Genomic DNA, 15,254 nt, shown 5'->3' on the forward strand with positions numbered 1-15,254 from the left:
TCATTAGTGAACAATCTGAAAATGAAATTAAGAAAACAATTCCATTTCCACGAACATCAGAAAACTCCAAATAAATTAAATGCAAGGCCTATACACTGAACACTGAAACATTGTTGAAAGAAATCAAAGAAGATCTAGGTAAGTAAATATACCATGTTCGTGGGTTGAACATCCATTGTTAAGATGACAGTTCATTCCAAATTAATCTATAAATTCGAATGTAATCTCTATCAAAATCCCAACAGACTTTATTTCATTTTAGAAATTGACAAGTTTGATCCTAAAATGTATACAGAAATGCAAAAGAATCAGAATAGCCAAAACGATTTTGAAAAAGAAAAGCAGGGGCGCCTGGGTGGCGCAGTCGGTTAAGCGTCCGACTTCAGCCAGGTCACGATCTCGCGGTCCGTGAGTTCGAGCCCCGCGTCAGGCTCTGGGCGGATGGCTCAGAGCCTGGAGCCTGTTTCCGATGCTGTGTCTCCCTCTCTCTCTGCCCCTCCCCCGTTCATGCTCTGTCTCTCTCTGTCCCAAATAAATAAATAAACGTTGAAAAAAAAAATTAAAAAAAAAAAAAAGCAAAGCAAAAGTGGCAGACTTCCACTGATGTCAAAACTTGTTATAAAGCTATGGTAATTAAGACAATGTGGTATTGGCACAAGGATGGACGTACAGATCAATGGTACAGAATAGCCCAGAAATAAACTTTTACATTTATGGCCAATTGATTTCCAGCGAGCGTGCTAAAACAATTCAATGGCAAAGGGTAATCTTTATTTTTTTTTTTAACAAATAGTGCTGGGACAATTGGATATTCTTGTATGTGGAGGATAAAAGAAGAATTTTGACCCTTATTTCACACTATACACAAACATTAATTCAAATGGATCATAGATTTAAATTTAGAAGAGCTAAAACTCTATACATTCTGGAAGAAAGGACAAGAAAAATCTTTTGATGTTGAGGTAAGCAAAGATTGCTTGGCTACAACACCAAAATCATGATTCATAAAAAAAAAATGATAAACTGGACTTATCAGAAATTTAAAACTTTTTATTGATGTATTAAGAAAAAGAAAAGAAAAAAAGAAGCCACAGACTAGGAGAAAATATTTGCAAATCATATATCCAACAAAGGACTTATATCCAGAATAAATTAAGGACAACAATAGTAAGACATATTATCTAATTTTAAAGTGGGTGAAGGATTTGAATAGACATTTCACCCAAGAAGTTTTATGAATGGCTAACAAGCACATGGAAAGATGCTCAACATCATTAATCCTTGAGGAAATACAAATGAAAACCCTAATGAGAGTGGTGGCCTGCAGGCAGCAAGGCCACAGGTGGGCTGGCTTTGGTGCCCCTCTGCCAGGTAGTCAATGCAGGGCCTCCCCAGGAACAGCTGGGACTGCAGGGCAGGTGGCCCTGCTGGTTGGTGGGAGCTGCTAGGCGAAAGCCTTGCACTCCTGCGCAGTTTCAGCATCTTCCTGCAGGGCTGCTCTGGGCAGTGGCCTTCAGCACATTGAAGCTCAAACCAAAGAACTAAAGCATGAAAGAAGATACGATTTTTAGATACTTCCAAACAAGCCATAATTATGCTGTCCATCCACTTTGCAAACCTAGCAGGTCTCATTGAAGAGGATCCTTGTTCACTTCAGCTTCCTCTTGGGACATAACTGTGGGCATGCTGCTCACCTACATGGGCGTGCAAGTCCGTCTGCGTGTTGATAGAGTGGCAGCAGTGAGAGTCCCCGTTCCGATGAACGTGGAGAACTTCTGCAGTGCAGAGCCTAAGGCAGTGTGCTTTTTAACACCATGATCAAGACTTTTTAAAAGTCTGTTGTCTTCATCATCCTCTTCACACATCAGTGGGAAAAGGTGGCCCTATTGAGTCCCCTGAAAACTCAGACCTGAAACTGGCCATCATCATGCTGATCATCCCCTTCCTCGTCAATGCTTTGATGTTTTGGATAGTGAACAACTTCAGGAGAAAGGGGAGGACGAAAGCTAAACTAGAGGAAAGGGGAGCCAATCAGGACTCAAGGGAGGAGAGCAAGGTCCACTGCCGGAGGGCTGAGTCCCACCTACAAGGAGTCGGAGTCTGCGATCCTGATCTCAACGGATGGCAAGATGGAGGTGCGCAACGTGGAGGGGCACCTGCGCAGACCAATGCCCTGAAGGCTGCCGAGAAAAAGGAGCACCGCTTACTGTTGCCAGTATGATATTCCCATGCTGAGGTCAGGTTTGGGGGCCCAGCCAGCTGCCTGGTGGGCCAGCAGTCACTCCACAGTGTCCTTCCCGTCTCTCTTACTCTTCCCTGCCTCTTCTACCTCCACTCCTCTTGCTATCTCTGCTCACTCCCAGAATACTATGGGAGGACCCACCAATACTGAGGGGAACGTGGTAGTTGAAGGCATTACAGTGAGGAAAATATGCAAGTGTAAAAAAAACCATATAATGAGATACCGTATCATACCCACACTAGAATATCTGTGATCAAAAAGACAGAAAATAACACATGTTGGATGTGGAGAAACTGGAGCCCTCCATTGCTGGTGGGAAGGTACAATGGTGCAGCCACTTTGGAAAACAATTTGGTAGTTTTTGAAAAAATTTAAATATAAAATTAGCATACCCAGCGATTCCACTCCTAAGTATATGCCCAAGAGAAATGAAAACCTATTTCCACAGACTCGTACACAAATGTTCATAGCAGCATTACTTATAATAGGCAAAATGTTAAACAATTCTAATGTCCATCAATTTGTGAATGAGTAAACTATGTGGTATATGCATACAATACAATAGTATCGAGCAATAAAAAGAAAACAATACATACTATAAACATGGATGACCCTAACAAACATTATGCCAGATGCAAAAAACTACATATTGTATAATTCCATTTATATTAAATTTCTAGAAAAAGCAAACTTGTAGATAAAGGAAGTGGATCAGTGATGGCTGGGGCTGGGATCTAGGTTTGGCTGAGAATAGGCATGAGAGAACTTTATAGGGAAATGAAAATGTTCTAAAACTAGATTTTGGTGATGGTTGCACAACTATATACATTTACTAAAAATCATCACACTGTACATTTGAGATATGTAAAATATATTTTATAATTTCAACAAAGTTGTTTAAAAAAATTAAGTTACCTGCCCAAATTCACCTAACTATAATATATCCGAACTATGATTAATCACATGCCTGGCTGACTCCAAAGCCTGAATTTTGTTTACCCTTAGGATTTTTGGAAACTCCAGATCTGTCATGAACCTTAAGCCCCACTTGGCATCCCAGTTGGGGATGACTTTCCTGGAGTAATTCTAGCATTTCACTTGGACCTGATTTATCCTCTGTGCTTAGGTGGAAATGGATTGGTATATTTTTATGGTTATAGAGTAAAACAATGTTAAAATACACTTGTATTCTTAGATATGTATCATGCTTGAATTGAAAAGGAAAACAATGTCTTCTAGTATTGAAGTAAAATAATAAAAATAATAAACTCTTTTCTCTCCAGAATTTATAGATATAAATGATTTCCACAGTATAGTTTCCTCAAAAAATTAAAAATAGAATTATCATAGATCCAGTAATTCCACTACTAGGTATTTACTCAAATATGAAAACATTAATTTGAAAAGATATATGCACCTCTATTATATTGCAGCATTATTTGCAATAGCCAGTTATGGAAGCAATCCAAGTGTCCATCAATAGATGAATGTGTAAAGAAGATGTGATATATACACAGACACACACACACACACACACACGCGCGCGCATACACACACATATGAATATTACTCAGCCATAAAAAAGAATGAAATCTTGCCATTTTCAACAACATGGATCTAGAGGGTATAATGCTAAGTGAAATAAGTCAGTCAAAGAAAGACAAATACCATATGATTTCAGTCACAGGTGGAATTTAGGAAGCAAAACAAATGAACAAATGAAAAAAAGACAAAAAACCAGACTCTTAACTATAGAAAACAAACTGATGGTTACCAAAGGGGAAATGAGTGGGGGAATGGGTGAAACTGGTGATGGGGATCAAGGAGTGCACTTGTCATAATGAGCACTGGGTGATGCATAGAATTGTTGGACCACTGTATTGTACGCCTGAAACTAATATAATACCATCTGTTAATTACACTGGAATTAAAAATTTTTTAATTTTTTTCAAAAGAATGGTTTCCTTAAAAGTACTGTGATTTGTATCTGCAGTATCTCAATTAATGAGCAAAAAATCCCCTTAGGGATGTTTTGAGTAGAACTCTAATTCACTCCAAAGATGTTTACTCATTTTAGAAACTGGTAGTGTTACCACATATATTACAGCATATTCTGTACCTGAAGAACTCAGGAAGAGGACATCCATGTCATTTATTTCATTATTTAGTTTTAAAAGTCACTAAGTCAAAAGATTTGTATTTATCCCAGAAAAGTATTTCTCCATCTTGTCAATTATCTAACCTCTTCCAGGTCATTCCCATTTGTGTTGCTAAGAGAAACGTTTATGTTACAAGTGTTAAGTCAAATTAGATGGAAGTAAGTTAATCCATTTGAAAGTGTTTCAGACATCACATTACTACACTCCTAAATTCTTCAGCATGCCTATAAAAAATAAATGCAATCTCTTACAAAACCATGGCATCATCGTATGTAGGAAAAATTAGCAATCCGTTAGATTCCATATCACCTAACACTCAGTCCATATTCATGTTTTCCCAGTTGTCCCTACAGTGTTTACAACTGTTTTTCTTCCTAAACCAAGATCCAATCAGGCTTCATACATTGTTTTTGTTGTTACGTCTCTTTAATCTCTTAATCTAGAAGTCTTCTCCCTTTTTTTTCTTCATGAGATTAACTTTTTGAAGAAGTCAGATCATTTGGCTATAGAAATGTCCCATGTTCTGGATTTGTCTGATTGTTTTCTCATGGTCGATTAAATTTTAAATGACATTTATACATAACTTTGTTATAGGCAAGGTGTGTTGTATGGATATTCTTTGCTTTGTATTGATATCAGAAACAAGTGAAAATCTTGCAATACTGTAAATAGTGCTATCGTCTTGATTTAGCCGAGGATGAGCACAATTATTATGAATACGCATGTGTGCGCGCGCGCGCGCACACACACGTAGGGATCTGTGATCTGTGATTCCATATCTCTGTTGGGGAAGGGAATAAATAATATGAAAGTTAATAAACTAAATGCTTTACTATCCAATTTCCTTTGTTTGTTTGTTTGTTTGTTTGTTTGTTTGTTTTTAGTAAGCTGTCTGCCCAACGTGAGGCTTGAACTCATGACCCTCACATGTTCTACCAACTGAGCCAGCCAAGCACCCTTTTCCTGACTTTATTTAGCCTCTTACTTGCTTTTGGATGCTCTGTATAACATAAGTACATCTCAGTATTGGAGGAAAATAATTCTGGAGAATTTATGTGCTTTATGATTTAATAGCTTTAAGTTATTTTTTTAATAATCAATTTGATTACTATTTTTGGCTTTTAGCTTGGAGATTTTCAACACATATAGAAGTATAGTAAAATGAACCCTATAAGCCCATCAGCTAACTTCAGCAGTGATCAGCTTTCTGCTGTTCTTGTTTCATCTGTTTCCTTTCACACACAGTTTTGCTATTCTTGTTTGCTGGAGTATTTTAAAACAAATCTCAGGCATCACGTTTTGCCTCCTTTAAATACTTTGGTATGTTTTCTAACAGATAAAGGCTTGAAAAACATAATCACAATACCATTATTATAGGCAACCAAATTAACAAATTCTTATTATCTCCTAATATTCAGTCCATATTCAGCTTTTCTCAGTGATCTACAAAATGTCCTCTTTCATTTGTTTTTTTTCAATCAAGATCTCAATAAGGCCTGCATATTGTATTCGGTTGATACGTCTCTTAAGACTATTTTAGTTCATGACGCTTCCCTCTCTTTTCTTATACCATATTTTGGGTGAAGAAATTGGATCATTTGTCCTCTGAAATGTCCTCATTCTGGATTTGGCTGATTGTATCCATGCAATGTTGTTTTTCTTGTTCCTCAAGCCTCCATATTTTCTATAAACTGGTAGATCTAGGAGACTGATTAGATCTAGGTTCAACTATTTTGGTGAAAGTATTTCATGGGCAATGATATGTACTTCCTATCACATCACATTTGAAGAAACACAATGTGTGGATGTCCTGCAGTTAGTGATGTTAACATTATTCAGCAGATTTTGGTTTTATTCAACGATCTATTACAGAGTTCCCCAGGAGTTTGTCACTTAATGGTTTAAGCAGTCATCAATGATTGTTGCCTGTTTGGACCAGAAAACAATCAAGTATAGTTTGCCTGACCCACAATTTCTCATTTCCAAGTCTATTAGGTTTTGACCTAATTAGCCACTGCAGGTGCTTTCCAAGAGAAGAATTATAGTTTTAAAACTAGGTTAATTAAATTATTTTTAAAATAAAAAAACAAATCTCATAGGCACTTAGTGTGTATAAGCTATAGTTTTAGTTGGCATTTTAGTTGTGATATTCCTCATTAAAAAGGTTAATATTTCCTGCCCACATCTCACCTTATACAGAAATTAACTTGAAATGGATCAACGATGTAAATTTAAGAGCTAAAACCATGAAACTCTTTTAAAAACATAGGGAATATAAATCTTCACAACCTTGGATTAGGCAATGGTTTCTTAGATGTGATACAAAAGCACAAGCAACAAAAGAAGAAATAGATAAATTGGACTTCACCAAAACTGAAAACATTTGTGCTACAAAAGATACCATCAAGTGAATAAAAAGGCAACTCACAGAATGGGAGAAAATACTTGCAAATTATACACCTGATAAGGGACTTGTATCTAGCATATATAAAGAACTTCTAAAATTCAATAATAAAAAATAACTAACCCAATTTTTAAAAAGGAAAAGGAGAGGGCACCTGATTGGCTCAGTTGGTTGGGCATCTGACTCTTGATTTTGGCTCAGGTCATGATCCTAGGGTCATTGGGTCAAGCCCCACAGTGGGCTCCATGCTTAGCTTGGAGCCTGCTTGGGATTCTCTCTGTCTCTCCCTCTGCCCCTCTCCCCTGCTCACGTTCTCTCTCTTTCTCTAGGATAATTTTTAAAAAATAGGAAAAGGATTTGAATAGACATTTATGCAAAGAAGATATATAGAATGGCCAATAAACTCATGAAAAGAAGCTTAGCATGATTAGCATCAAAGAAACCATAAGGTAAATGCAAATCAAAACCACAATGAGGTTTCACTTCATACTCACCAGGATAGTTGTAATCAAAGTGGCAGATAATAACAAGCGTTGACAAGGATGTGGAGAAATTGGAAGCCTTATCCATTGCTGGTGGGAATGTTAAATGGTATTGCTGCTTTACAAAGCAGGCTGGAAGATCCTCAAAAGGATAAACACAGTTAACATATGACTTAGCAATTCCACTTCTAGGTATGTATCAGGAAAATGAAAACATATGCCCATACAAAAACTTGTACATAAATGTTCATACCAGTATTGTTCATAATAGCCAAAAAAAGTAAACAGCCCAAATGGCCATCAACCAATGAGTATACAGACAAAATATAGGGTGTCCAAATATGCATAATGGAATATTATTCATCCATAGAGAGGAGGGTAGTATGCTACACAGATGAACCTTGAAAACATGATGCTAAGTGAAAAAAGCCAGTTACAGTTCCATTTGTAATTTATGATTCCATTTATATGAAATACTCAGAATGGGCAAATCTGTAGAGACAGAGGTAGATTATGGTTGTCTAGGACCAGGTTGGTAGGTTGTGGGGAAGGAACAGAGAAATGAGTGACTGCTAATCAGTATGCAATTTCTTTTTAGGATAATGAAATGTTCTAAAATTGCTTGTGGTAATGGTTGCACAACTCTACTGTAGTATTCACTTATTTTTTTCTAGTTTTATTGAGGTGTAATTGACATATAGTGTTGTGTATATTTTAAATAAGTGAATTTCTCCACGAAGCCTGTTTTTTAACCTTTCAGGATAAAAGCTAAAGTACTCCCCTCAGGGCCAAATTGCTCTACCATTAAGGGTGGACTAGAACTTGAATTACTGATTCTATCAGTACTCCCTCCAACTCAAAAGCTATTCTTCCTACCAAACACTCTAATGCTATGACTTAACAGCACTCTAGGTCCTAAATGCTGAGTCTTGCTTCACCAAATAAAGCTGAGATGTCTGGCATAAATAAATTGAATGGATGAATGTCAGTGTTCTTTCTAAGTTAGTTGGGGGAATGTTCTAACATATTAGGACTATAAGACTGACAAGCATGGCCACAGGGGACTTTTTAAAAGTAGAGGTTAGGGGCTAAGAATCCAGCATCATAAAGACTTGGATTTATGTTTAAAAAAATTTTTTTTTCAATGTTTATTTATTTTTGGGACAGAGAGAGACAGAGCATGAACGGGGGAGGGGCAGAGAGAGAGGGAGACACAGAATCGGAAACAGGCTCCAGGCTCTGAGCCATCAGCCCAGAGCCTGACGCGGGGCTCGAACTCACGGACCATGAGATCGTGACCTGGCTGAAGTCGGACGCTTAACCGACTGCGCCACCCAGGCGCCCCAAAGACTTGGATTTAAAACTTGGCTCCCCTCCTTTCAGACTCTCCGAGCAAATTGCTCAATCTCTTAAATACATTATCTTATCTGGTCCTTATATCAGGTATTGGTAGTCCCATTTTTTACAAATGAGGAAATTAAAGCTTAGCAAATTTATGTAACTAGTCAAGTTCAATTTCTGTACGTGGCAAAATGTTCATACTTTTGTCTGCCCACCTCCAAAGCTATGCCTCCTAATCACTTACAAACCACAATGGCAGCTTATTAATTTATGATGGGAGACGTATCTATTGACCAAGAGGTTTGAATCATCTCTTCAAGGTTAATTTTCCAGTTTCAAACACTTAGGAAATTTAATTAGTAACCAGAATTTTGATAGGTAAGTGTGGACTCTGAACAGAAATAATTGAGGAACTATTCTATGCAGGGAAAGTCTAGACACTTCCATCTGCTTTCCTAAAACCAGTAGGGCTCTGACTTAACCAGGTGTTGTTATTCACTCAACAGCTATGTTTAGAAGATGTACCATAAGCCAGGTCCCATTCTAGGACCTGGGCATAGTCTTGGCCTTCATGAAGCTTACATTTAGTTGGGAGAGACACACCATTAAAGAAATGAACTTAAAAACATGATGAATTCAGATAACCAAAGGGCTATAAGGAAAATAATAGAGAGTGACTTGGGATGGGGGACCCCACTCTGAGAAGATAGCACATAACCTGAGCCTTTGTGTCCATTAGGATTAGATTCAGCAGTAAGTGACAGAAAACATAGAATAAAAGTGACCTTTGGGGTGGCTGGGTAGTTCGGTCAGTTGAGCATTTGACTCTTGATTTCGGCTCAGGTCATAATCTCATGGTTCATGGATTCTAACTCCTTGTCAGGCTCTGTGCTGACAATGCAGAGCCTGCTTGGGGATTCTCTCTCTTCCTCTCTCTCTGCCCCTACCCCACTTGTGCACACGCAAAAGTGACTTTAAAAAAACCCTGATGTTTATTTCACTGCTATGTAAATGAAGTCTGTAGGTGAGAATTCTAGGGTTGAATGACATTTTTTTTTAATGTTTATTTATTTTTGAGACAGAGCATGAGCAGGGGAGGGGCAGAGAGAGAGGGAGACACAGAATAGGAAGCAGGCTCCAGGCTCTGAGCTGTCAGCACAGAGCCTGACGCGGGGCTCGAACTCACAGACTGTGAGATGGTGACCTGAGCTGAAGTCAGACGCTTAACCGACTGAGCCACCCAGGCGCCCCAGGGTTGAATGACATTTTACAGCAACAAGGATCTAGTCTCCTATGTCTTGTTGCACCCCTTCCCCCATCCTCAGTCATGGTATCTGATGGTTGGTTGTGCTCTAGCTATCATTTCCACATGCCAGCCAGCAGAAAAGAGGAAGGGCGGGGAGGGGTATGGAAATGGTGAAGAAGGGCAAGCATCTTCCTTTTAAGAACCCTCCCTGAAAGTTGCATATGCTATTTCCAGTTCCATCTCACTGGCTAGACTTGGCTAGCCACATCTAGCTGTTAGAGAGGCTGGAAAATGGAGTCTTTGTCCTAGACAGCCATGTGCCAAGCTAAAAATTAGAGGTTCTCTTTCCAAGGAAGAGATGTTGGGGAATGAAGAGTGATCTTTGCCTTAAATGATGAGAAGGACCAGTTATGTAAATATCTGGGGGAAAGATCTTTACAGGTGAAGGAAACTGCATGTACAAAGACCCAGAGGCCAAAAAAAGAATGAGTAAATAAATGAAAGAAAGAGAGAAAGAAATGAGGTTGGTAGGTTGATTCCAAGAAACAGAAGTCTATAGATCACAGTGAAGAGATTCGATTTTATTTCCGTCACAGTGGCACACTTTTGGAAGGTGTTGAGTACTGGCAGGTTTTGTTTTAAAACTGAATTTGGAGAAATGGTGAGGATATCAGTTAAGCATAAGACATTTTCTCCACTCTCTCACTAATTTCACCAAAATGAGATAAAATTTTTGTTTGCTTGTTTGTTTGTTTTTTAAGAATAAAGCCTACAGGGCAAGAAATGTGGAAAAGAGATAAAAGAAGGATGTCAGCAAATATTTGTAAGCTGGAGAGCAGAAGGAGGAATGACAGTTATAAACAAACCTCAGGAAGCTTAAAATTTAATGCCTGAGGTTGGGATGCAGGGAAAAGCAAGCTTCTTCTTGAAGCAGAAACCTGAAAAGGAATTGATTAAACATCGGTTAAAAATTAGTTGGACTCCTAAATATCCCCCTTTAGCCCTTTCAGCCAGATGACACCCTGCCCTGCCCCCCCACACCACCCCTTCTGTCATGGAATGGATTGGATTTTCTCTAGAGTGAGTTAAAGCCAAAGGGACTCTGGACTCAGGGACACACACAGCTGGGAACTACAGGGAAATTAATGGGAAATCTATATCCAAAACAGCAAGACACACAGCCTCCTTCCTACTGAACTGCTAACAAACTAGTAATCAGTTTTCATATAGATGCAGACAGCTGGGGATCCTCTAACAAAAATAGTCAAACCTCTACTAGATCACACTACAGTAATACCCACTGGTCAGCAAGCCTCAGCACCCAACACACAGCAGCCGGTCAGTTTTTCAGTGTTTCTATTTTAAATATCATTGGACAGCCTAAGATGTCAAACACTTGAGGAAAATCTCTGATACCTAAGACAAAAACCAAAACATGACAATGTAGGTAGAAGAGAACTTCTAAAAATCAATATCATTAATGTCTTTGCATCCTGAGAGGGATTAGAAAATTTTAAACAGGATAGGAGAAAAATTCAAAAGAAAGGTTGGAACATAAAGGTCAAGAAACTTTCCAGAAAGTTGAGTGAAAAGGCAGTAAAACAGAAAAATTAAATTGGAGGCTCAGGCTAGAACGTTTACTATCAGAATAATGGAATTTACAGAAAGAAAGAACAGAAAACAGAAGGAAAGAAAGAATTTGAGAAATAAGACAAGATTAATTCTAAGAACTGAGAAACAATCTTCTAGACAACGTCCCATTTCTCAGAAAGTTACTAAAGGATGTACTCCTGGAAAATGGGGGCAGTTATTCAAGAAATATGAAATCAGGAGAATTAGGAGACCAGGGATTCAAAACAGAAGAAATATAAGAATTCCATGATTGGTGGTAGAACATAAATCCCAAGGAATCTGTTGTGCATCACTCTAGAGTCTGAATCAGGACAGGGTATTTCAGGAGGGAAATCTCTCTCTCCATCTCTCTCTCTCTCTCTCTCTCTCTCTCTCTCTCTCACACACACACACACACACACACACACACACACACACACTAGATCATCTGATATATTTTAAGACTTTGGGAGCTATAAATATGTACTTTTGGTGGAGAGTTTGGTGATAAACTAGTGATTATTTCTTAAACAGAGGGAAAACCAGACAATGATTAAATCCAGGGGAAAAAATCTAAATTGTAATACAAAAGGAATGTCATTATGTATTCTACATGGCTCAGTATGGGTGTAACTCCCAAATAATGATCTAATCAAATATTATGATGTGTTGCTGCTAGGAGGATGGGGGAGCGTGTGTATGTTGGGAAGGAATTGTAATGGAGTTAAATGATCGTTAATAGTAGATGGTTAAGGGGTGATGTTTACACTGGAAAAGATCAAGAAATAGCTGAAGAAGCATGCTCAGAAATAAGGAGTGAAGTATCCAAAGAAACAACTAAAAGAGTTAAAAGTAGTTGCTTTGGGGAAGCAGAAACTGAGAGTTGAGAGGGTAGGGCTGGGACCAGATGTTCATTATTATAAGCTTTGTAAAACTGACTTTTTTTCCCCCTAAAACTTTCCCAGACTATTTAATCAGGTTACTTACAATGTCCACATTCCTGAGAATACCCCACTGTAGTGACATTGTTTATTTCCAAATTTTTCTGCATTCAACTTAAAAGGTGTTTCTTCCCAAGAAACTGAACTTTTCTGTCAAGTGCGTTTGATGGAATAGGAGAAATGGCTTCATAAAATGGATTCATTGCAAACTTTCTGTATAAATCATAAAAACTAGTAAAGAAGTTCTTTTTTTTCTTAATGTTTATTTTAGTTGAGAGAGAGAGAGAGAGAGGGAGAGAACAGGGGAGGGGCAGAGAAAGAGGGAGACAGAATCCAAAGCAGGCTCCAGGCTCTGAGCTTTCAGCACGGAGCCTGACGCGGGGCTCAAACTCACGAACTGTGAGATCATGCATGACCTGAGCCGAAGTTGGACACTCAACCAACCTGAGCCACCCAGGTGCCCCAGTAAAGAAGTTCTTTATTCCATTGTCACACCTTGTTTCATGAAGCATAATACATCTCATATGCTGCAGTAACAAATGCTGAAACAAGCCACTCATTGAACTTGTCCACGGTTTTCAAGTACATGTTGTCTGACAGCCACATATTCTCATCTATGTGGTCGAGAGCAGCATGAGCTAGAAACTGGTTCAGATGATGATGATGATCTTTGGATTCTGCTTTCCCAGCTGGCAAAAATTCCATCTCAAACACTGGATGATCATGGTGGCCAACAGTTACAAAGTAGAAGCTTCCAGACATTGTCTTCAATATATAGCTCCTGCGGAGAGACACCGACAATGGAGACAGCCAGTCAGTTACCCCTGCAGACCCTCACTCAGCAGCTGCTGTCAGAACTCCCTGAAAAGCATTTGACTTTTTAACCTGTGTGTGTGTGTGTGTGTGTGTGTGTGTGTGTGTGTGTGTGTGTAGATGTAGGTGGAATACACAGTACTAAATAATGGCTGATTTTTATTTTTATTTTTTTGCTTTTTGGCTTTATTTTTATCAAAGCTTCTTTACCCTCTGCAACATAAATTGCAATATCATAGTGGAGATACTGTATTTTGCTTAAATTAAATTTTAACCCTGGATTTGAGAGCTTCCTTAGACTTCTACGTACAATATGGAAGACACCCTAGCATAATCTCATCAGCACCACTTTACAAACTTTTGCAACTTGATTATATACGTTGTTACCTCAACTTAGCTACTTAGTGTTGATTCTTACAGGTTTCTATTTCCAAGTATAATTTTTTTTGTCCTTGAGGTTTGCTGACCTACAGGTACACAAGGACTCTTTTATTGCATAAATTTTGTTACAAGTTGTATTTAAGATCCATACTGTATGGGGCACCTGGGCGGCTCAGTTGATTGAGCAGCCAACTCCTGGTTTTGGCTCGGGTCATGGTCTTCTGGTTCACAAGACTGAGCCCTGTGTCAGGCTCTGTACTGACAGTGTGGAGCCTGCTTGGGGTTCTCTCTCTCTCCTCTCTCTCTGCCCCTCCCCCGCCTGGATGTGCCCTCTCTTTCTCAAAATAAATAAGTAAACTTACAAAAAGATCTATACTACAAGAAAATGTATAACATTTGTTATAACATTATATAACATTTTATAACATATTATAACATGTATATAAAACTAAATGCACATCCAATATAACATATATAATACAACTTGTGTCTCTAGGTGTGTTACAAAATGACAAATAATTTTAGTGAAGATTATTAGAGGTTTTAGACAAAAGTTTTAATTTAAGAATCATTTGAATTATCTAGATAAAATGCATACAATTTGATTGAATTCAGAATTTATATACGTTTAACCTATGTAAGATACTCAACTACTTCGACACTGTGATTAAAATCTGATGGAATAGCTTGCTATGGAAAAGAAACACGAAGCTTGCGGGGGCAGTGATAAATTTAAATCTCTAATGAAAGATTAAAAAGGGATCTGTTGAATGCCCAAATCTCCCAACAGCAGCATGAGGAACAGCTTTTGTCACAAGCTGTTCCAGGCCTTGAAGCTTAACAAGCAAGTCTCAAATAAAAATATGTGAGTTTATAGAAACAAAATGGAACCTAATAAGACTAAGCACAGGCCCTGCCTCTTCCATTGGCCTGGAGGCTTATGATCTGTTTCTTCTACTTCTTGAGATTACTTATCTGTGTTATGGTCTTTGTGAGTCTAGCTGAGATCTTCACCCACATCTCCCGGGTGAAGCTGTAAGCTCTCTTCCACGATGACTCACCTCCAGACCTGGCTTTCAGATAAGGTGTAGACAGCAGGAGGACAGAGCAGGGAGTTAACTCTCTGATGCCACTGCGAAAGCAACATAACAATCCTAGCAATCTAGTCTATTGGTTTCCAACTTTTTCAGCAGGAAGATCCCTTTGAATACACTTTGCTGCTTAATTTTGGCTGTTGCTCTAAAGTGTTGCCGGGCAGAGCACACACTCTCTCTGCTCAGTTTAAGCAGGTGACTATCTGACATGTGCCCCAATAACTGTTGTGGCACACCCTGAAACAATCAGTATCACTATTATGAAATAACAGTATCACTGTTCTTTTGCAGAATATTGAAAATATGGGGCGCCTGGGTGGCGCAGTCGGTTGGGCGTCCGACTTCAGCCAGGTCACGATCTCGCGGTCCGTGAGTTCGAGCCCCGCATCGGGCTCTGGGCTGATGGCTCAGAGCCTGGAGCCTGTTTCCAATTCTGTGTCTCCCTCTCTCTCTGCTCCTCCCCCGTTCATGCTCTGTCTCTCTCTGTCCCAAAAATAAATAAACGTTGAGAATATTGAAAATAGCCCTCAGCTACCTGTG

General features: G+C 38.8%; 2 pseudogenes; one reads left to right on the forward strand and one right to left on the reverse strand.

Moving 5' to 3' along the window:
* The first annotated feature begins 1,131 nt into the window (after positions 1–1,131).
* On the forward strand, positions 1,132–2,221 carry LOC121019150 (store-operated calcium entry regulator STIMATE-like; annotated as a pseudogene).
* Positions 2,222–12,456: 10,235 nt separating this feature from the next.
* On the reverse strand, positions 12,457–14,808 carry LOC121019147 (trafficking protein particle complex subunit 2-like; annotated as a pseudogene).
* Between the last annotated feature and the right edge of the window lie 446 nt (positions 14,809–15,254).

The sequence above is a fragment of the Herpailurus yagouaroundi genome, unplaced genomic scaffold (genome assembly GCF_014898765.1).
Source record: "Herpailurus yagouaroundi ecotype Mexico unplaced genomic scaffold, PumYag 221, whole genome shotgun sequence".
Taxonomy (NCBI): domain Eukaryota; kingdom Metazoa; phylum Chordata; class Mammalia; order Carnivora; family Felidae; genus Herpailurus; species Herpailurus yagouaroundi.